The sequence below is a fragment of the Peromyscus leucopus genome, chromosome 4, assembly GCF_004664715.2.
Source record: "Peromyscus leucopus breed LL Stock chromosome 4, UCI_PerLeu_2.1, whole genome shotgun sequence".
In the NCBI taxonomy this organism is placed as follows: Eukaryota; Metazoa; Chordata; class Mammalia; order Rodentia; family Cricetidae; genus Peromyscus; species Peromyscus leucopus.
Genome location: NC_051066.1, coordinates 73,030,515 through 73,054,610, shown reverse-complemented (window position 1 = coordinate 73,054,610; position 24,096 = coordinate 73,030,515). Strand labels below are relative to the sequence as shown.

Sequence of the window (24,096 nt, the reverse complement as noted above, 5' to 3'; positions counted from 1 at the left end):
TGATCTTTGGTTTAGGTGATAAATGCCTTCGGTTTCCATGCCCACCTTCTAATTGCTAAACCACCTTCCACAAGTATCATCTCTTTTGTTGTTCCTTAAGTGAGAGTTGAAGGTAAAAATGCAATATTTGTAATATATTGCCTGGTAGTTATTAAATAGCCCTAAAATGATACTTATGTCTGACATTATTAAGTGACATCTACAACTTCCAAAAATGTGGCTATTTAGATAACTACAGGAAGCTGCCATAAGCCTGTAGCAAGGTTGAAATAAAAGTATATTTACTTCACCGATTTTACTGATAATGTATAAAATAATATCACGTACTTTGTTAGGGAAATTGGTAAAAAAAAAAACATATTTCCATGGTTAGTAGATCTAAGACAAAACACTCATCATCTGTCAGATGTTCCTATTACCACAGAAAATGACTGGATTTTACAAGAAAGATAGTGAGCTATTACACTCCTCTCTGTTTGAGTACTACCTGTGTATCAAGTGCTGTGTATCTTAGCTTTCCTGAAGAAACTATAGAGAAAAGGAAAAAGATATCTAGTTTTGCAGAGTGGAAAACTGAGGTTTATTAGGTCTAACTGGCAACCTAGGATTAAAAATAGCAGGTGCTGAACAAAGCTAGAACATAATATTTTTCTGCTCTAAAGTCTTAACAAATCCCTTAAAAATCTTTTAATTATCTCCTTTACCTTTGGACCATGTATCTGCCAGGGTTATATTCTGTGCTGTTCCCATTCACTTAGTAGTCATTAGTTTCCTGATATCAGGCATTAATATATGTTCTTAATTTCTAGGAGTCCGGAATTCCTGGGTAGTTAGCCATGAACTCAATATCTGGGTCCTAGTGCTTCAAGTAACATTATTTTAAAATTTTGTTGAACAGAAATACACTACAAGGCCAAGAGAGAGAGTATGAAGTGTGTCAAATATCATAGTCCACCCACAACAATACTAAAAAATAAGAATAATGTACTAGATCACATAACATCCAGACTTCAGTATTTCTAATAAAAGATAGTATTTCACCTTGCTTTTTCTGTATGTCCAGTCAGAACATTAATGAGCACTTTTCATTAACCTTCTATAGATTCCTGAGTACAGTCTTGCTTGTATGTATGTGTGCATCTGCAAGGGTATGCATGCATACAAGTATGCACATGCATTTGAATCCATTACAGGAGGATATTCAGTGAAACCCAGTTAGTTATCAAAAGATTATTTTTTACATCTAGGTATTCCGAGGTGCTGAGAACATGACAGAGAAAAGCACAGGCTATTCCCTCAGAATGATTCACTAGCACATTGTCTCACTCACCAGACTGAATTTTGTCAAGTTAATGGTTATTGAGTGAAATAATTTTGAATAAAACAAAGATATGGTATCTCGAACCCTCCCTAGAGAGTCTTCTAAGATATTGCTTACCAATTAACTTTTGGTATCTCTGATGGAAAGCTCTTGAAAATCCAGCTAAAGTATTCATGGACAGCACATATTATCCACAATTCACAAAGTATATGCACAACTTTTGACGACTGAGGGTTTCACTGAGATACCTCCAAGTGTGTTTTAAAGTTGTATGACTGGTGGGTAATTGTCCTAGCTTACTTTCTGTTGCTGTAATAAACAGCATGACCAAAAACAATTCGGAGAGGGACAGGTTTATTTTAGTTTACAGGTTATAGTCCACCATCCAGGGAACTTGTTACAGAATTAAGGCCACCTATAGGAATGAACTGAAGCAGAGACCATGGAGGAATGCTACTTACTCATTTGGTTCCTATGGCTCAGCTGACTTTCTTATACAACCCCTGACTATGGTTCAAGGATGGTACCTCCCACAGTAGACTGTGCTCTTCTACATCAACCACAAATCAAGATAATACCTGGCAGACATAGTCACAGACCAATCTGGTTAGGCAATTCCTCCATTGAGGATCCTAGATCCCAGGTTATTAGTTTGTGTCAAGATGACATAACCAGCACCTTGATACAAATTTAATTCTGCCAGTATTGCAACCAGGAATTATAATGAAGACCTTCCTCTCAAAAAAAAAAAAAAATGTTCTATTTTTCTTTGTAAACCACATCCTCTCTGAACATAGACCAGAGATATTCTATTTAAATGTGGAATTATTGAATGCTTGCAGTACACAACAGAGGAAACCCGATCAATCTTCCTGGTAGCCAGTTTCATGTGGTGATCTTACCTCTGATTTACAGATAAACAAATCGGTTGAAATAGTTTAAGCAGTACCCGTAATTCATGTGGTCCAGTGATGCTGTTTGAGTTCACTTTGAAAATAGGCATCCAAGTTCTTCTACCTTACTTCTTTGTCATTTTTGGAAAACACATACACAAAAAGTAAAATACACCAAATAGTGAACATTTCCACATTAGATTTTCAAATGAGAAGTGAAAGTGATGAATCTTAGGAGGTCTTTCTAAACTGTCCAGATTTTCATTTCCTTTTTTTGAAAAGTTAGTAATCAAAATCCAATGAGCTATACACCAAGCTGAGACAATTAGTACACAAAGTACGCATATATGATGTAAATGTCAACAACTGTGGTAACTAAGACATAGGATTCTTTTTTTGTTATTGTTAAGGGGAGGAAAGTTCTTAGGACGTTCACTGAGGAAATAGACAGAACACAGAACTACTGAGGGAGATAAGGAAATTACAAACCATGATCAAGACCCACTGCTTAGACCATTGGCAAATTTGTGTTTTACTTCATATTCTAATATTAAGACTTAAATATGTTTGTTGCTTCATCTGTTCCCATCCACAGATTAAGCCTTCTGTTTTTAACAAAGCAAATAAATTATGCAGTTAGAGTTAGACTTGTTAAGAATAGGAAAACCATGAGTCCAGATAGTAGAACTTGGGTCCTTAATAACTAACTGTAATGAAAAGATGCACTATCTAATTTAAATGATGTATTTGCAAACACATTTGTCTTTATGTATGCATTCCAGACCAAGACAATAGCATAGGACACTTACATTCCAACTTTAAAAGTGCACAGCATGGTAGATACAGTTACAGCAGTCTTTCATTGTGCCTATTTATTACTTAAGTATTTCATGCTCAGATTTTTTTCTAAACAGCATTTTATATATAAAACATATTTCAGACAATCTGTTCTGGTAAGACCTTGGAAGGAAAGGCTAACAAGGAATATAAGCTCAGTCTCACTCTGCTTGAGTCTCACCAGCAGACCCTAAAAGTACAGAATTCATTCATCCTCAGGAAGTGGATACACATTAATTACCTCAAGAATGACTGTGACAGACAGACAGCCTGAGAGAAAGCCTATTGTGTGGAGCCTTTGCTGCACATCACTTGTAATTTACAAAACAACATCTAATTTACCAACAAATTAGATGTTAATTCCAAACCCATAAGCAAAAGAAAAAAAAATGAGGAATAGGGAAATTTAAAATGTTGCCCAAAGGGCACAGCTATTAGGTTCCAGGAGGAAGAAATCTGAAATATCTTTAAAACTAGTTCAAAGCTTCCGTTTTCTGGGTTCATGGTCTTCAGCAGATTGCTATGTGTACCTACTACTCACAAATACCACTGAGAGTCCAACTTCAGCTGAAACAAAGTGTTAGGTGTGATTCGAACTCCACCATGTCCAGAATTTCTTTCCTAGCCCATGAACAACTTGCACAAACTACAGAGCTGATTCCCACTCTAGGGGCTGATCCCCAAGCTCAGCCTGGGCACCCAAATGTAATGCAGGCAAAGTGATTCACCTTAGAGGACTCCTTTAGATGCCTTATCAGTAAGGGTTGAGGGAGCTACATTTCAGCACAGATTTCAGATTCTTTCTTTTTCTTACCTTCCTTTCCTCCTCTTGCAAACATTTACCTGTTTGTGTAAGAAAGGAGGGGGATGGAAAAGCTATGACAATGTTAAGGAGAAAAATTCAATTTGTGGTCTAATCCAGTGTAGTGTTTAGTTCTGAGAAAAATTTTATGTAAAACTAAGATGAGTAAACCCAAGCCTCTCTATTGGCAGACACGACACACTTGCAAAGCAGGTTTTCCAGACAAAGTCTGAAGTTGAACTACAAGTTAAAAAAAAAAAAAAAAAGCATCAAGACACATTTTCTTCTCTACTTCTATGTCAGTTGTACTAAGTTGCAATTGTTCAACAACTTTGTATGACTTGAGGACTTGAGTCATTACATGACCAACAATGGTGAATCAACAACAATGACCATATAAAGCATAGCAGACCCCGCGCGCGCGCGCGCACGCGCACACACACACACACACACACACACACACACACACACACATGAGAGAGAGAGAGAGATAGAGGGAGGGAGGGAAGGAGGGAGGGAGGGAGGGAATGGTAAAATATGCAGAAGTCTGTATAGAGATCTGGAAGAGAAAAGTCTTGCACTTTCATAGGTTGGTAAATTCCTACAGTGTCTGTGTGTCCCAACAGAAAACATGTGCCCAGAAAACTAAATTAGGGAAGTGCTGAGCAGTATGCTACCTCAGTTCAGGAGTAAGAGAGAGGAGAGGAGCAGATGATGGCAGCAAAAGAACAGACATGGATGCTATTAGCAGGGTGTTTCTGGTTTCTATTATCACCTCTCTAACATAAATCCAACTCCACAGTTCCTTAATGACTCTCTAGAGTCTACCACTCATAGCAGTAAACGTGCCCAGCACTCACAGGGTACCCAGGAGACAGCTGCCTTCCATCTCCTTTGGGATATTTCAGACTTGTGGGTCTTCTGGGATTTCAAATACTTTAAAGCCAGAGTTTTGTGAACCATGCAACAGAAAGACTGAGGGTGAGAGCAGAGGAGAAGGGAGGGGAGAGGAGTGGAGAGGAGGGGAGAAGAGAGGGCAGAGAAAGGGATGGGAGGGGAAGGGAGAGGGGGGGAGGGATGTTGATACCTATGACTCTTAATATCTACACTGGCAGAAGTTTACTTCACCTTCTCTAGACCACTGTGCCTTTCTTTCATCTCTGAATAAAAATGGCAGCTGTGATCACCCTATGTGTGCCAGATTCTCTCCTAGTTTGGATTCAAAACTTGTCTGCTTCTCTGTGGCTTATGTGAGTCACCTGTCTCAGGCTGTTTGGTCACTAACCAAATAATTATGGCTTCTCTCAGCCTCAGTTTCCTCTTTTGTTGGCATGTAATATCTGACCCGGCTCTAAAGTTACATGAGTTCATGATTCTAATAGAAGGCTTCAGGGAAGAACACAGAAGAGTGTCAGGGGTGGGGGTGGGACCATTCTGTACAGCAGGCAAGCTCCAAGATCCTGCCAGAAGTGGGGAAAGGATGATCCCTTAGGCCTCCGTCTCTCAAATCTCTCGCAACATTCTCTTCTATTTATTTATTATTTACTTAATTTTTGGTTTTATTGCCTTCTTTCCTTCAAAGCAAAGCTGGCTCGGGATAAGCTTTGGTGCTCCACTCACACATTTTTCCTTTGGTCTTCTTTTCTAAGTTACCAAAGGATGCTAAATTTCTGCCTTTTTCTCAAGAGCTGTTTCTCAGTGGTGTCTGGAGGGTTCTTGATAAAGACCATACCAAACACCCATGTCCTCTACAATCTGTATGCAGGTTCTCTGGTATGGAAGGGGTTCTTAAGTTATGAGGGGTGGAATGAAGTGGTCCTTCTTGTTTCAGTCATAGCTCTACCACTGAAGACCCCAGGGGTGCAAGGACCACCTACGGATAAGGGAGTGCAGGAGCCTGTAGAAGAGCAGCCTGTGCTCTCCCACTTCCTCTGCTCTGCCATTCCCTCCCTCACTGCCCTCCTCCTGACTAGCCAGAAGCCATCCTTCACCTTCTTTAGTATCATAGTTTTGTGTTAATACATTCTGTTGATCTGCAGTGTCAGGCTGGATAATGAAATTTAAATCGGGTCCCTTCGATTTCCAATAACCAACATTTGTGCTTCTAACTCTGGGGCTTCCTTGTAACTTAAATGCATTCTAGAGTGTCAATCACTTGCATCAGCACCCCACACTGCAGTGGGCTTTCATGGAGAGATTTTTTTTTTTTTCCATACCGAACATTTGCAAAGGCATTTGCCTAGAATGCAGCCAACCTGCATCATTATAGCCGTCCAGCTTATCAGTGAGCACAGCTTGAGGGAACAACTGCGTGGGCCACCCTGTTCCTCATTTTCTTGTTCCCAATAGCCGGGTCCTTGAAAACCACAGGAAAGGGGGAGGGAGAGGGGAGAAAATCAGAACACTAAATTAATGAACATTTTCTTCACCAATAAATAAGAAAATTTTGATCACTCACTGTATTTCAGACTCAGCACAGCTACATCCCGAGGAAAATCCAGGTGGTTAAGAACAAGAAAGAATGCATGGTCTTGACATCAAAAAGGAAAAGAAAAAGAAACAAAAAAGGAGGTTGGTGAAGAAAAAAAAATCCAACTGCAATTATCCTTCAATTTTAGTCAACACGGGCAGCAATCCAAGAGTCCTCTGCTGATTTCTTTCCCAATCAATGCTTCGTTCCTCCACGTCAACTTTTCTTCAGTGAAATTTCTTTGCAGATGTATTATTAATTTCCTCTCCTCTTGTGGGAAATTCAAACAGAAAAAAAATATATATATATCAGGTCTTTACTTTCCTAAAATAAGCCGCAAACTTTTCATTTCAAAAATATCTCCTTGGCGTACTTTCTCCTTTAAAGAAAAAAAAAATGAACACACTTTTTCTTTGTGGATCCCCAGTTCTCCATTTCCAAACATCCTTGGGGGAGGGGGACAGCTATTTTATGATTATTTATTTATGTCAGAACACACCAAACCCCGCAGGTCTGACATCAGCTTATTTCATTTTTTTTCCCCTCAATGCTCCCCGTGTGGCCATATACACATTTATGTTACGATCCAGGTCTCACAAGAAAAAGCTTCATTCTTTCTTCTCTCTGGCACAATCAGTTTATCCTTTGCCTTCTGCTCCAAAGAGAGCTGCGTCCCGCATCCTTCATTTTAGCAAGGCACCCAACAGCCACCTCCTCCGGGGAGTAAAAAAAGAAAAAAGAAAAAGAAAAAAGAAAAGAAAGAAAAAAAGGAACAAGAAAGTCTTTTCTTTACATCCTCGATTCCCTTCCCCAGCTTCCCCTTCGGAGAATTTGGGGATCAGCTGCCCCCACCGGCTACCCTTCCGGCCGGCCCCTTCGTCAAAGATCTGATTAGATTTCTCATCACAACCCAGTGCGCAATTGGATTTTTGATTTCAGCCACCCAGCCAGCCACCTTCCCCCTCGCCCCTCCAAACTCCCTGTTAGATCCCGTCGCCTTCCCTCCACCGCCTCTGCGATTTCATAATCTCACGTTAAATGGAGTGCGGGGGGGCGGGGGCGGGGGAGGGGGCGGAGGTAGAGGAGGAAAATTTCAAGGCTCCGTCAGCTGTCAAGAACAAACCCCTTTCCGCCCCCGGTCAGCAGCTACTTTTTTTTTTTAAGGCTCAGGGTGGTTTTCGCTGGGTCCCCTCCCCCACCCACAGCACTGGGTCCAGGTCCTCCTGGTATCGCTGAACTCGGCGATCAGGGCAGGGATCACCAGAGAGACTCGTGATGCGGTCCCTTGCCAGCGTCCCCTGCCAGCACGGGTGTCCCCTTCTCCATCAGCCGGCCGTAGCTCTGGAATCTCCGGGGTGGTGGAAGTTCAGACTGGGCTTTTATTTCAAACAGGGAAAGCAATGTGACGGGACTGACGTGGTGTTAGATAAATCAAGAAAGAAAAAAGAAAAAAAGAAAAAAAAATACATATACTTAAAAGAAAAAAAAAGAGGAGGGGGAGGAGAAAACAGCGAAGCGGGAACGAAGAGGGTTAAAAAAAAAATCCCTAATCACTGGCTCCTCTCATCCTTCTGGAATGAAACTGCAGCTTTGATCTCATTTCCAGCTGCGTTGGGGATGGTCTGGAGCCACAAGTTGGTTCCTCTGTGCGCAGCCTTTCCCGACGCCCGCTGGTCCCCCGCGAGGAGACGCGTCCTCGGGCGCGCAGCTGCTCCGCGCCGGTCTCAGTGCCATAGTCCCGGCTCGCGACTCTCTGTGCCGCGGAAACCCAGATCCCCTTCCATCCACTTCGGCGGCGTGAACTCTGCCTTCTCCCTCTCCTCTCTCTGCTCTCTTCCCAGATAAAGAATGCGCTCCCTGTGCGATCGGCAGCGTCTGCCAGTCTAGACTTTCTCTCCACCAGTGTCAGGTCCTCTTACTTAGGGTCCAGGCTCCCCAAAGCGTACCCGGACTGCGGTCCCTTCCCCTTCTCTGGCCCTCTTTCTTGCCCCTTTCCCTTTCCCTTTCTCCGCTAGAGATCAGTAAAATACAATTACCCAATTACCTCCCATCATCTTAGCAGTGATTGGTCAATTGCATTAACACTTGAAGTCAGGGAAGAGGGGATTGGAGACTCTGAGGTGTGGCACTGCTGCCACCTGGAGGGAAGAGTCGGAAGAACGCTGTTTTAAAGCAGCCCCTCACCGTCCGAGGGTAGTAATCAAGAAATTCAGGCAGCATGGGAATTGTCATTTTTATTTTTATTTTTTAAAGCTTGTCTGTTTTCATCCCGAAAGGTAAGAGGTTTGAAGTACGAAGGAGAAGACATTGAATTCAAATCACCACTGGATTCAAAATTATCAAGAAACACAAAGCTTTTGATTTCAGATTGGATGGTAAGAGGCTCTCTGGGAAGTCCAGTAGGCTGGTCCCAAGGTGGGGATTAAGGCTCCGTTCCCACCAAGAGCTGGTTCCTCGGGAGGAATCGGGGTAGCTCAGCAGCTACTAGAGAGGGACAGCATGGGAGAGCAGGGTAATCTCTCCAGGAGGAAACAAGTGTAAAGCAGAGATAGGAGCCTTCAGCCTATGCAGTGTTGCAGTAAATTGGCCTGTTCAGTTTGTACAAGACATTCAGGACAGCTTGACAACTCAATTCCAGCATCCCTTGCTCTTGTATGTGGGCTTTTCCATCAACTCGCGTTAGAGGAGCGTTTGGCACATTTCAACTCCACTGCCTTTCCTGAGAAGCAGGGACCCAGACCATAGAACAATGACATGAATAGATATCTATTTTGCCATTCTTCTCTACTATATAATGATCAAAAAGCTCTTTCCATGAGCGATGGTCACTTATTTTATGTCTCTCAAACATGTTATTGGAGATACGAATCTAATGAAATTGGGTATGGTTATTAGAGATCATGCTTGTAGAAGATGAAGATAAGTAAAGATTTCTGTTTCACCTTCTCCCAGTAAAGATCTTTGGACTGATTTTTACTTATTTTCTAGCCCTCAGAATACACTCTTGGGTTCAAAACACAGTTAAATACAGTGTGATCATGACAAAGAAAATTATAACAGGACAACAAGACAAGGAGAGAACCTTTGTGCTACTCTGGGAACATCAGAGGTTTATCCAAGTTCATGCCAAATATTCTTTTCCATTCTTTGTTGCACCAATATTTATATATTATATACTATATGCAATGTACTATATCTTTACTTCTTTGGACTTCAAAAGTTTACATCTTTATATTTATACATTTCTTTGTAGATTAAGAAGCTGTAATATGTATTTCAGAGGTCATGACCTGCAAAGGAAAATATCCTTTCTCACATTCAGCTACAATTTCTTATGGCTTCTCAGTATTTTTAAGAGCTTTTATGTAGTTGCAACTTGTATATAATGTGAATTTGTGGAGGAGCTAATGCTTTTATATTTAAGTGGATGTCGCACAGCCCAGTTCACAAACACTAGTAGCCCATATTTGTTTAGTCAAAGAGGAGTATATTACATGTCTACTACACATCTTTAACAGCCTTCAGAGCAAAGCAATCTCTCAAATAAAGCAAAAGGAAGAATGCTAAATAGGGAAGCAGGAACTGGAAAGATTTCCCACTTCTGCTTAGCTTCTCATTGCAAGCTACAGTACCACAGTTGCTGGTTTGCCCTAAAAGACATTGAGTTGATTATTTGGCATGCATTTTCATTCAAAATCAATTACTAATTGAATATATAATATAATATACATATATCATATATATGTATAGTAGTTTGCAGCCTCTTTTATACATCATGCTATTTAATATTCAAACAAGATCCTGAAACATTTTGAAGTCAAACTTGTGGTGGTATTGTGTTCCCCAAAATATTATGCACCCTAATAAACTTATCTGAGGTCAGAGAACAGAACAGCCACTAGATACAAAGGCTAGAAAATGGTGGCACTCACGCCTTTAATCCTAGCATTCCAGAGCCAGAAATCCATCTGGATCTCTGTGTGTTCAAGTATACAGCCAAGCATGGTGATTCATGCCTTTAATCCCAGGGAGTGATGGCAGAAAGCAGAAAGGTATATAAGGCATGAAAACCAGAAACTAGAAGCTTTTGGCTGGTTAAGCTTTTAGTCTTTGAGCAGCACAGTTCAGCTGAGAGACATCTAGTCTGAGGAAACAGGATCACCTGAGGAATTGGTGAGGTGAGGAAGCTGTGGCTTGTTCTGTTTCTCTGATCTTTCAGCGTGCACCTCAAATCCTGGCTCCAGGTTTGTTTTTATTAATAAGGCATTCTAAGATTCCTGCTACACAAACTGAAATGTCAAGTGATATTCTTGGTAAATGACAGCCAAATCTTGAACTCATATCCAGTTGATTTCAGTTCTTCTAGTTCCACATAAATGACTAGTTTTGGTAACATGGAGAACAGCTTGTCATATAGAATACTTCATGAGCACACAGGCTGTTATCATGCTGGATCTCCAGAGGTGAGTTTGTAGCACTGTATCAAAATGGCACTGCTGTATACTTCTGTATTTGCTGCAAGGTGGCCTTAGTTAAAGTGAACTGAAATAAGGAGTCAACAAGGGAAATATCATAAAAGCACACATGCAGATTCAGTTGCTAAGACACACAAGTGTGGATAGTTATGCTGCAGAACTGTCAATTATGGCCAATAGATGAATGTGTTTAAGTAAGATTCTTCATAATCCCTCTTTTAGAAGAAATGATTGCCTGGTAAGTAACTTGTCACATCCCCATGCTTCCCATCATCATTACGGCTTATCAAAATCCTATCTAGAAATAAAGGCCAGTGCAGTGAGATGACTTGGGAAGAAAGGGCATGATACTACCAGAGGGGCTTTCTTCTATAGATACACAGATTTCCACATTTTATTTTCTTCTGATGTTTAGACATATGGGTAAAATAAAATTGTCTCTTATTTCTCTCTGGATTGGTGATGCTAACTGGTATAATCTTTAACAAACAGCAGGGGACAGCACTTTGTAATCAGAATACAAAGCATCAAATAGCATGAATTCAGTAACTTTGCTTAAAAATAAAGAAAATGAGACTTTGTGTATTGTGTTGCTAATTGGATTTAAGGTATTGTAGGCCAGTCTGTCAATTCACAGTGTGTGTATGTGTGTGTGTGTATAATATATATATATATATATAATATATATATATATATATATATATATGTTAGATCTGAGTAATTTATTGTAGAAATCCTGAGAATAATATTCCCTTTTAGTTTCAAATCTATTATAGACAGAGAACAATCGTATCAAGTTTGCTTCTGTAATTCACACACACAGTGATGTGAATTAATTCGTTAGAGTAACTTAAAAAATTACTTTGATTTTAAATGCTCATTTTTGAGGGCATATGTGTTCCTAGGCAATATAACATAGATACTGCTTCCCAACAAAACTAGAAGGCATCCCAACAACAATATATTCTGAAGTTCTTGATAATGCAGATGAGGATCTTAAAGTCTAAGTACATTTGCAGGGTAGTTGCTTATTTCCATAATTCCTTTTATGGTGGTTACTCCAACATACAGAATTCAACCCATATAGATTTACTGTTTGTTATACCTTAGATTTTAATGTTTGCCTTAACAACTAGTATTGAATGGCAACTTAAAATACCAAGCTTGATTCTAGGTAGGTTACATATTCCAACTCATGCTCTACTCTCAGTAATCTCAATAACATTATGAAACAGGTAAGATTGTAATGCCAGTTTTAGTGATCCTGATTCCAAGATGAGGTTAAATAAATTATGGCTAGGCAGAATTTCTTCCCTTCAGACACTGAGGCCACAAACAAATCCTCACTGTGTATAGGAATGACTTGTTCGTGTCCCTCTATTACATTCCAACCCGAGAGCATTTTCTTGTATTTATGTTTTCCCATTGCTGTATGAATGACTATCGAAGACTATGGTATTAGAGAATGTAAATATCTATATAAGTTGATCTCTTTTTTTCAAGACAAGGGAAACCAAACACACTACATAGCTGATGATGACCTTGAACTTCTGATAATTCTACCTCTCTCACCAGCAGTAGTGATCCTATCTGCATACAACACTACAAATAGTGGTTTTTGTAATGATGGGAACAACTGAGCTACATTCTTACCCTCATTATTTTTATTTTACCTAATATTTTCATCAATATTGTTAGTAAAATGTTGGAAAATCAATACTTGTTACAATCATTGAAATGTTAAAGTAAAGAGAAAAAGGTACTCACAAGCATGGTTTATCAGAAAATATATTGTTTCAGATTAATTGATGGACAACACTTATTCCGTGACCTAATAGCTGGAAACAGTAATAATTTGTTTTTGTTCTCATGGGTCAGAAGGCCTATCAGAGATAGGTTAGGCAGTAATTCTGATATTTTCAAAGTCCCATGTGTGAATCGAATCTGTTAATTTTCCATTGCTCAACACAAATCACTTCATAGAAGAATGATCTTATCATTCCACCTAAAATGTATGGACATTGTGATATTACAGAACTGAAAATAGTGAAGAATCAGAGTAACTGTTGCAATCTGCCACATCTTCTATACTTCACAAATACCAGACTTCTTTTCTGATCAGTGGACTGTCCAGACAAGATAAATACCCATGCTAGAGTCATTTGCTGCATTCTAACAAATGTATTCTAATGCCCTATTATGTGTCTGATATTATGGAAGACATCAGTAATTCCTTTGTACCCCACTTTACTGGTGACTTCTTTTGACAACATTGAAATATTTCCTTTGTCTCTCTACTCTTTTTCTATTTTACAGACCTGACTAGGGTTCTTAGATACTCTTATTTTTTTTTCTCATTATACTCATGGTTAGAACTAGTTGGGAAAGGGAAAAGCCAATGAGAAAGTCTGGTGAAAAGAATAATAAACGAAAACAAAATCTATCCTATATACAACAAAAAGAAACCACACACTGGGAATAGTCATTTTGAGGAGAAACTGGTCACTTTAATACTCATTGAGACCCAGATTGCTCACAACAGTGCCTGACTTTTTGCCACTTAATAAATTCTGAATGATTTGATGAATAAGCTGTCCACTTGGCTGAATGGGGAAAAAATCAATAGATAGTAGTTACACTAATTTAATGATGATTCTGGGGGTTGGGGAGATGGCTTAGATAGTAAAGTGCACTCTGCACAAGTACCAGGACCTGAATTCTATTCCCTGTCATCACCAGAAAAAGCCAGGTATGGTGTACTTACCTGTAAGCCCAGCACCGGGAAGGCAGAGAGAGCTGTATCTCTGGAGCTTCTTAAGTGGCCATTATGGTGAAATTAGTGAGCTCCACGTTCACTGTCTCACAAAGCAAGTCAGAGAGTGGCTGATGGAGACACTTTCTGTGTTTTTCTAGGTATGGGGAGACATGTAAATGCACACTCAAATGCATATACATACAACACACATACACATACACACACACAAACACACACACACACACACACACCACCACCACCACCACCACACCACACCACACCACACCACACCACACCACACCACACCATAAATAATTATTTAATGTGGTCAGAATATTGAAAGAAGGCAAGTGGAATGAGCTGGAGAGGCAAGAAGGGACCATTAGCTTGTTCCAGATGGGACAGTTCAGGAGAAACTTCGTATACAGAAAATATGGTGTGCAAAAGACCCTCTATGTGTGCCTATGCAGGGGTGGCTCTAGTTGTTCCATTTGTGGCCACTAGATAGGAAATAAGCATTATTTTACAAACAGAAAGATGAGTCACCATGAAGCTGGTTGAATTTAACTTCCTCACCCTCACATACAATCATTATTAGATATGTACAGATTTATAGTCCTGGTTATTGAACTAGTAATGTATAACACTCTTCATAGAAAGTTATCCTTTACAAAAAAAAGTATGTAAAAGTCAGGGCATTGGTGGTGAGATACCACTCATGGGAGGAGTGTTCATCATTTAAACTACACTGGATATCAAGACAAAATGTTGGAGTTACTTAAAGTCATAAGAAGGACTTCAAAAACATATTACAATTTGTCAGTTTGAAATTTACTTATATTCAATTATATTTTAGGAAACCTTTTAAAATGGTGACCTTAGACCTTACAGAGAACTATTTCCTTAATCTATAGTTTCTAAGGGATATGGTCTTTGTGAGTAGATACTAGAGACTGGTGTGTGTGTGTGTGTGTGTGTGTGTGTTTCCATCTAATTTAGGAATCTTTGCCTTGGAAAGAAAATTGCCCATAAAGGTATCTTTAAAACTCCACCAGGAATTAGTAGATGGTGTGAATCCAGTTGTGTAATTTGAGAAGACAGCTGCATTTTATCCAGCTAAATCAGCACTTGATTCTAAACAACTCCTTTGGAGTGCCGCTGCATTCTAGCACTAGCCCCGCAGTGCAGATTCAGGAAAAGATAGCTTTGTCTTCTGCGCCACATTACCATTGTTCTTTCTGGAAACTGAGTGCTTCATATTTCAGTTCTGTTCTCATTGAAGATTCAGTAGCACATCTGTGATTCCAGGATAACAGCCGACGTGATAGCGTATGACTTGATAGCACATAATGTTGAAATAGCAGAAGGTTTTTTTTGTTTTGTTTTGTTTTGTTTTTAATGCCCAGGTTTCTATGAAGCATTTGTGTGCTTTTATGCACACGTGTTGTGTGTACCTGTATGTTTGATGTATGCATATATGAGAATGTATGTGTGGTGGTCAGATGTAACTGCTGTGATACTCTATGAAATAAAACACTGATGCAATGACCAGCAGGAGGTAGGTGGACAGGAGAGGAGAATGGGAAGCGGAAGGCTGGGAGAGAGATGCAGCACCCAGAGAAACAGTAGAAGCGTAACAACAGTGCAAATAAATAAATATTAAAAAAAAAGAAATTACAAGAAGCTGCCACCCATACAGTTATAAGTGATATAAGCGTCTGATGATTTTTATGTGATTGTGGATGGGGGGGGACTGGAGAGCCTCAGTACATGTAACATGAAGTGACATCCTCAATAGCTCTGTGTGTGTGTATGTGTGTATGTGTGTATGTGCATGTGTTTTTGTATGCACGCACACAGGGGTTGGTGGATGACTTGAGTGTTCTCTTCTATAACTTTCTGCCTTCTTTCCTTAGGACAGAGTCTTTCACTGAACCTGGAACTTTGGAATGGCAGCCAGGAAGCCCAGAGATCCTCCTGTCTCTGTCTCTACAGCCGCCACGTTATAAGGTGCACTACTGCACTGCTGCTCCCAGGCTGTATATATGGGCTCTTGGGACCAAGCTCACATTTTCACAGTAAGCAGACACTGACTGACTGAGGCTCTCCACAGCTCCCCTAATGTGCCAAACATTTTTTTTTTTTTTTTTTTTTTTTTTTTGGTTATTTGAGACAGGGTTTCTCTGTGTAGCTTTGGAGCCTGTCCTGGAACTCACTCTGTAGCCCAGGCTGGCCTCAGACTCATAGAGATTCTACTGCCTCTGCCTCCCAATTACTGGTATTAAAAGCTTGTGCCCACCGCTCTGACAGAAAGAATTTTTAATGTATTTTTTAAAAGAAATTTTTTCGGAACTTAAAGTTTTCAATATAATATCAACTTTTTATGCCACAAACTTCAACTTTTATAAACAACACTATGTTTTTGTAGATTTCAGGAGATTCTTTTACAAATATCACAGGGATTTCTTTCTTACACAGACTTCGCTTTCATTCTTTTATGGCTATGTTTAGCAGATAATGAAATCATGAAATTGTAGTAAATAAAGAATAAAGCTCATTTCTATTCCCCATGATATTTCCTTTTTTATTCTCTTTTATAAAAATCAGGGACATCAACTTTAGGTCTTTCCCTCCTCCATGAAAAGTGAATATTAAATGAAAATTTGCACATAAGCACTAGCCATTTAATTCAGTTCAGTCCATTTGTTTATTAGACAAATATTTATTGCTTATATTGGTGGACTCTATATTGTGGCTGTATGAAACTTTAGTAATTTGCATCTCCTCATAAAGATGCTTGCCTATTGAATAGACTAGTGCTTCTGTCCATATTCAGAATGAGAGTGAGGTTGATCCAAGGAAACAACCATGGCTTTGAGCCATGAGCAGCAAGTCCAGAATTTTATAGACACGAGTTTGAATTGGACAGGTGTTCATTGTTTGTGTATTAGAAAAACCTCAGTGACAGGGTAGGAGCTTCAGAGAATTTTATGATAAGAGATGAACCCATAGAGAATAGCCAGGTCAAGGGCTCTTTCATTTTTTATCCCTTGAAGGAGTTTGTATGAATGGAACAGGGATTTTATTTAGGGACACTGTATTGAGGAGGGATGTAGTAAGTCTGAGATTTGCTAAAGACATTGCAGGGGACCTGTGCAGATGAGTCTAGCAAGGAACAGGAGCTCTTAGACCCTGGAAAATCATGAGAAAAGACTTGAAGAATATGGGGATGTAATCAAAGGTAGTAGTTTTGTGGTTGAAAAGGCTGAATTGGGTATAGAAACTGCCTAGTGTTAGAATCTACAGAATAATATTAGTTTGCATATTTATTAAGTGTGCATCTGTGTTTGGACACATGTGATATTCTCTTTGGACACTGCCTAACTCTCGTTCAGTAGAGTAAAGTGACTCATTAAATAATTCTCCCTAGACTGCAATGGCTACTATCATATAAAGTGTTGATTTTTCCTGCCATTCAAGTTCCTGGAGCACAGGATACCTGGCTACTCTTGGGTTTTCATGATATGTTTGAATAAAATTTGCAGTTTCTAACCCTTGTCTCTGAGTAGTTATGCACTGGTCTCCAAAATAGGAGTGGGTTCATAGTGGAACTGAGCCTGAAAATTTTAATGCAAAAAAATGAATAAATAAAATAAAGTGAAAAATAAAAACTCTTCAACTGATAATTAGTTATTTCCTACTTTTTTTGTTGTTTTGTTTTGTTATGAGACAGGATTTCTCTGTGTACCTTTGGAGTCTTTCCTGGAACTCACTCTCAAGTCCAGGTTGGCCTTGAACTCACAGAGATGTGCCTGCCTCTGTCTCTAGAGTGCTGGGATTAAGGCATGCACCACCACTGCCAGTCCCTCCTACATTTTTATAATTAGATCACTCAATGTTTTTCTTATGTTTATTAGGGTTTGTGTTAACATAGAAACATATGGCAAAATACAAAGTTAAGAAGACTACAGCACTCTGTACTCATTTATTTTGATGATCTAGAAGGAATTAAAGTCTATGATCCACTTGGCTGGTAGCTGTTTGGACCTCTGCACTCACATTTTAGGTTTTCCTCAGACGGTTTCTGCCTGGAGACCTGCTTTCAGGTGGAACAGTAGACCAGAATGATTGACGGTATTCAACCTTTCACAAAACTTATCAGTTGTCTTCAACTACGACTTTAGAAAATGCTCACCAAGTTTCTAAGAGCATTTCTCAAAATCCAAATTCTAAAGTGAAATTGATGACATCTTACAAACACTTGTTCAAACGTTCTTTTCCCAGCAAGATACAATGTTGAAAAAATGTTAAGAACCAAAGTGTCAGCATCCCTCACCAAAACCAACTTTTCAGGAACCCTTCAACACAGCCCTATAAACCAAGCTCAAATCATTTTCCATGCATAAGTTTGGAATCCTGAGCCAGCCCCTCCCCCAACTCCCCTGACCCTGGTCCCAGCAGCTGGCTCTTTTCCTGCAGGTGCCACTGACAAGCAGTGCAATTAAACTAAGCTTCCAGTCACAGAAGGGTGCCTCTAAGTGCCTGTGCAGTCAAATGCCAGAGATTTCAAAGGGAAATGACATGAATTAATTTCCCAAGAAGAAGAAGAAAAAAATAAAAGAAGAAAGAAAAGGAAAAGTCAGAAGGATGGCAGCTCCCTGTAACACAATATGCAGATTAATGGCACCCACTGATTGATAGAGTGTCAAAAAGCATACCTTTCAGACAGAAATGAAGCTGCTGAAAGAGTTTGGGGGCTTTTTTGCCCATTTTCACTTGAAATATGAACTGATAAAGTAAAGGTAAAATTAGTTTTTCTTGGTATCTTTGACTTCTTCGCTATACTCAAATCTGTCTTTGAGGACAATAGTTCCTTGTGAAACAGAATAGGATTCATTCAAAGATATCTCAGTGTACCAGGAGTAAAATTAAACTTTCTTATATTGACTTATAAAATCATCCTTTGACCGCTTTCATCTTCGGTTCTGCCTTTTTGTTCCCCTTTCCCCATAGCCCCTGTCCCTGCACTTTGGCCTCTGCATTGACTCCATCTATGCCTAAAGTGGCCTTGCCTATGTCTTGATCTGTTCTTTTGGGGCACTGGTCTTTCTGACCTTCTAAGAGAGTTACAAGCAGTATCAGTGGACACCTGAGTTTTGCTTACACCACGGTGTTTAATATTTTCTGTACAGCACTTATTCATTATCTTCTTTTCAATTTCTAGATTTATTTGTCTGTGTAGAACATGTAGTCCATAGAAGCCTAAACCTTAGCTTTCTTACTAATATTCCATTCATACAATGGTTACCCATTATAAAACAGGAGTTGCATTAATAATTCTGTACGAATGACTGTAACAACAACAAAAGGTAGACCAGAAAGCCAATGGTACAGTGCTGATAAGGGTTAACACAGGGGTCTAAGAAGAACATTTGCTTAAATAACTCATAGCTATGTCTCTGGTCTTATTTATATATCATCACATAAAAACATCAGAAAATAAAGAGGAGTTAGATGTTTAGAAATTAGAAACTTTTAATTCTACCTACCTAAATCTGTGTAAATGCTTGGACGTGTTATAATATTTCCTAGTTGTACTACTTGAGTTATTCAGCATCTACAAACCTCAAAGACTTTAGCAATATTCACAATGTAGCATCTGTCCCAGAGAGCTTCATGGCTGCAGAAGAAATAGTACAGATGCAATAGTTAGCAAAGTTGCTGACATCTAATGAGCACACTCATTATTAAAATATTCTAGGCCAAGCTGTCAGCTACTGAGGCTTCTCTGCTCTGCTGCTACCTGACCAGCCTCACTACTTCTCTAACAATGTGTCAAAACAGCAAGTGTGACAAAACAATCCAAAAAGCAACCATAGGAGCAACAAAACAGAGAGAGAGAACCTTGCCTTGTGATGTAGGGATAACTCTTCATCTTCATCCCTACCTATCTCATTTAGCCAGACGACTGGAGGGGAGAGTTACATTTGTCAATATAAATAGGAAGAGAAGTGAGCCTTAGAGCTGTTTGAGGAAGTCTATTAAAGAAAATGCCATTTTGCCCTTAACTTTCCTATAAAAATTTAGGTACTGTATCTTTAAAAAGGTCATACTTTCCCTTTTTCCAAGTGTTGAAAGACATCTTAGAAAGTATGTGACCTTGAACTAACTGCTTTCCCTTTCCAGTCTGAGGGTCTGAGTTTGTCTGCTGTGGCTAATCTTCACAGCTCCAGGCATGGCGCTTGCATGCTTCATGGTAGTGTGGTGGAAAATAATTGCTCATGCTCAAAGGCGGCTTCACTTTTGGATCCCTCCCACTAGTCTACTTCCACTTCCACATTCGCTCCCTTGCCAGTTTCTCAAGTTCCCCTCTGGACTCTTTTTCTTTTTTCTTTTTTTTTTTTTTCCTAAGAGTGTCCTCTAGTTTCCACTCCAGTTTCACTCCACTAAGTTCTGAACACTATCCCAGGGCACACAGGGTCTTACAGACTCTCCTTCTTTTCTCTGTCAACTCTCAGGACTGATACCTGATACATAGAAGAAAACACCAGCTATCATACAAAGCACTGGACACTTGTGGGAAGTTCTAGCCTTGTGCCAGGCCCTGTGCAGAGCACTTCACATGCATTGTCATTATTTCCAGTTACAACGATCGCCATGTCTATAGTCAGAGAGTATAATTAGGTGGTCGATTACATCCACTTTAGTCACCTTTTATATGACTCTGAACTTGCAATGCTATTAGCTACTTAGCAGTTTTGGATAAGATACATAATATCAAGTGATCTCAATGTCCTAACATTGTAAAATAAGGAAAAATAGTAGTAGGATAAGCCATAAGGTTACACGTGAGTTCTTTTTTGCAAGGGTCAGGGGAACAGGTATGGGGTGTAGGTTTTTAAGCATACTAGTAGAACACTCTACCCATGAGAGAACCATCTCAGCCCCATAGAATCCCTTATCTGTGGTGCAGTTGGTGTTTAAAGTAAGATCCCATTTTCCTTGGAGTCAGAGGTCCTATGCATTGCTGGATGTTAAGCAGCAACCTTATCCATTGGATGGAAATAGCATCCTCTCCTCTCCAGTCCGAACCCTCCAGCTCCTCACGCCTATATTGGTAATCAAAATGTCTACATGTATTGTCTAATCTTCCCCACCTACATTACAAACTACTAGGGTATGGGGATGAATAAATTAGACACTTTTAGGCTCTGGCCATAAACAACTTTTGCTTTCTAAGGTCTAGTGGGCAATTTCAGTGTTCCTACTCACTAGTATAAGCAGAAGACTTCCTGATTACAAGGCTAATCTAGAGCATGTCTCTTCCTTGTTTAGTTGCTTCACTTATAGTATTCTCCTATGCTATATCTGCCTCACAAATGCCTAGTCCTTCTTCAGAGTTATTTTCCTATTGGACATTTCCCATAATTATTTCCAGTTGTACAACATTTTCTCTCTAAAAACTTAAAAATATATCACTGTGTACCATGGGCATGGTTTTTACATTCTACATCTTATATTCTACACTATATAGTTTTTTAAATTATGTATATGATTTCTCCGGAGAACATAAAAAACACTAAGAATGAGTTTCTTTACTTTTTGCTTTTTCTAGCCTTTATTATAGTAAAAAACATTTGTGTCATTAATTATTTGTAGATCAAATTTAAGGCAGAAGAAACAAATGATTTATAATAAGACAACGGCTACAGATGATAAAGTGATCTAAAAGAGTTAGACAACAAAAACTGAACTTGTATGGAGAAGCTTGCTGAAATAGATAATTGAGCCGATGGGTGTTTATTGTTTAAATAATTCACACAAATGCCTTGGTGTTCTGTTTCTTTTAGCACATGAAGGAACAGCTGAGGATAAATTATAGTTGTCAATTGGAAACTGTTAAATGATTTGCTGACTGACAGAACCTGTATTTTTGTATCAGAAACAGAATTTATCAATTAAAGGATAGTAAAAAAAAAACCAAATAACAAACAAAAAACAAAACAAGCCTGCATTATTACTTTATTAATCAAAAAAGAAGACCGGAGACAAAACTGCCTGTGTTAAATGACATAAATGAAATTTAATGTTTATACCCATTTTCTGTGTAGTCTTGAAAAAACATCAACTCCACATGTACATTTCTATTACAGTAAGTCAAATTCTCAGTCATTTAAGAGGTGAATTTTAGATGAGCTCATACATAAGCAGTGTTCCACAAAGCAGGTCTAATAAAGTGAAAAAGAGCAATTAGTAACTAAAAGCATTTCAGCAAATCTGGTTGAACAATGGGTTCTTGAACATGTCCACTTTCTAACACAGGAACATTTGGACTTGTCACCTTCCATAACAAAAGGGACCAGGGAGGTATCTTTATATAGGATTTTGTGTGAGGAAATTGCTCTGGATTTTCTGAGCATGTGTGGTGTAAACGCTAAGGTCCTTCTGTGATTAAGGTGTGTGTGTTTGGAGGTACTGATAGACTATCATTAGGAAAAACTTGTGAGAGGGCATGTGGTTCAGTAGGCAATCAGAAGCATCTCATGTAGTGTGGGAGCCCGTTCTGGGGTTCCTCGTGGCTTTACCCAGCAGGTCCGAATAGAGGATGATCAGGACCACGGGCCTGAGTGCAGGTGTCTGAGATGGCCTGCTCTTGGCTGTGCTGGGGGAGGAGGTCTTTTGCTCCACCCCCTTGGCGTCTCTATAAAAACCCTGGACCAGAGACAGTCCGGGCCCGTTGGAATAGGTTCCAGGCCCTCTCGAGGCTGTCCTTTATTTTCTATCTGTTTATCTCTGCAAGATTCTCCGCTATAAATCCTTCTATCTAATATTTCCTGCTGCTCGCACTCAAGAAAACTCTGGGGAACTGTGGGGGTGGTGGGTAAACGCCCCACAGAATGGCGCCGTGAACAGGGACTAAAGAAAAAAAAAGGGACTAAAGAAAAAAAAAAGGGACTAAAGAAAAAAGAAAAAAAGGGGACTAAAGACAAATGAACAGGGACTAAAGAAAAAAAGGGACTAAAGAAAAAAAAGGGGGAACAAAAAAGGGGGGACTAAAGACAAATGAACAGGGACTTAAGACAAAGTAATAGGGACTAAAGATAAAGGAAAATAGTTTTAATACAGAGTTTTTGGTGAAAGTGCTGAGTCAGCCCTGCCAGTGGAAAGGCATGCCGGTGTTATGAAAAAAAATATATTTTTATATATTTTTTGGTGAGGCAGGGGTTTTATCCTCGAGAGAAAAGGAAAGCGGACTGGAAGGATGTCCGATGCTGCAGCGAAATTCTCTTCTGTCAAAATTTTCTATCTTCTATCCCTTTCTCAATTTCTATCTGTGATAAGTATAAGGTATAGGGTAGTAATATAGTTTAGGAAAAACTTAAAAGTGTAAGATTGTGTAGGAAAAAATAAGTAAGGCAACTAGACAGAAAAACTCTTCAATTTTCTAACTTTGGGGGCTTTGAAAGCAAACTGGGGAAAAAAATCTTTCTTTGGGCTTTACGGGTAGTAAAAAAGCTCTTCTTTGAACTTATGGGGAAGAAAAAGTTTCCTATGGAAGCTTTTGACCTGGGGACAGCTGAAATGCCAAATCCAAGCGGCAGGAGAAAGTAATTTCTCCCTGAGGCAAAAATGGGGGTGTAAGAAGTCAAAGTTTAAAGTTGGGAAGTTTTGGGAAAAGTTGGTCTTTCTCCTGGGGGAAAAAAAAAATCTTTCTCTTAAACTATAAAACTTTCCTTGGAAAAATTGGCGCGCAAAATCTCTTAAAAAGCCTTAATCTTTCTCAAAAGCTCTTAAACTTAAAAACTAAATTTGTCCTTCTGTGAGAGGACAAAAATTAGAATCACCTGAAGATATTAGTATGGGGACCACCTGTGATTAGCTCTAAGGGAAAACAACAAACTTAAGACAGCAAAACCTCTAAGTTCTCTTTCAAGCTTTAAAAATCCTCCCTGCAATGCAGGAGGCTGGAACAAGTTTCTAAAAACCCCTTCTAAGCTCTGTCTCTTCAAGCTAGTAAAAGACAGAGGGTCAGAGTACCCTGAGGGAAACGCTTGGGGGAGAGCAAGGGTGAAGAGCTACAGAGAGGCCCAAAGCCAGCAAACTTTACCTGAGAAAAGCAAAAAGCCAAGCTTTTCAGTTACAGCGGAGCTGAGGCATCAAGGGTTTTGTTTCTGAGTGAGCTTTTCAGAATGAAAAGGTGCTCCTAATCATCCTAATGAATGCAAAGATCCCCTGAAGCAATACAAACTGTTAGCATTGTATCCTCACTTCTGACCAAAAACCCAGAGGCGACTGGCCAGCATCTCTGAGTTGGAGTGTATTTCGGGGATACTAGGATTCCTGCAGTTGTAAACTTCCTGGAGCACAGAGCTGAGGCAGGAAGGTGCAGGACCCAGGGGAAGATTGCTAATGAACAAACAAAGCTAAAGCCAGTGGGAAGGGCACAGTTGTCCACTTTCCTACAAGTCCCGGGTTGATAGGTCCACAGCTGCAAAAAAATCTGAGAAAAACCTTTCCTATCAGAGTAAGGACCTTTCTGGGA

General features: G+C 39.5%; 1 protein-coding gene across 11 annotated transcripts in view; it reads right to left on the bottom strand.

Annotated features, from left to right (window-relative positions):
- Lrrc4c (leucine rich repeat containing 4C) overlaps nt 1-24,096 on the bottom strand; it is a 1,322,183-nt gene that overhangs the window by 179,515 nt on the left and 1,118,572 nt on the right. For 6 of the 11 annotated variants that reach the window (XR_005091478.1, XM_028877840.2, XM_028877831.2 and 3 more), the window contains 2 exons: nt 13,563-13,707; nt 6,312-6,593 (listed from right to left, as the gene is read on the bottom strand). The exons of 3 other annotated variants lie outside the window; for them this stretch is intronic. The gene's annotated coding sequence lies outside the window, so the exon portion shown is untranslated. Of the gene's footprint in view, nt 1-6,108; nt 6,210-6,311; nt 6,594-13,562; nt 13,708-24,096 lie in introns of all 11 variants that reach the window. 2 more of the 11 variants (XM_028877835.2, XM_028877832.2) reach the window with 2 other exon arrangements.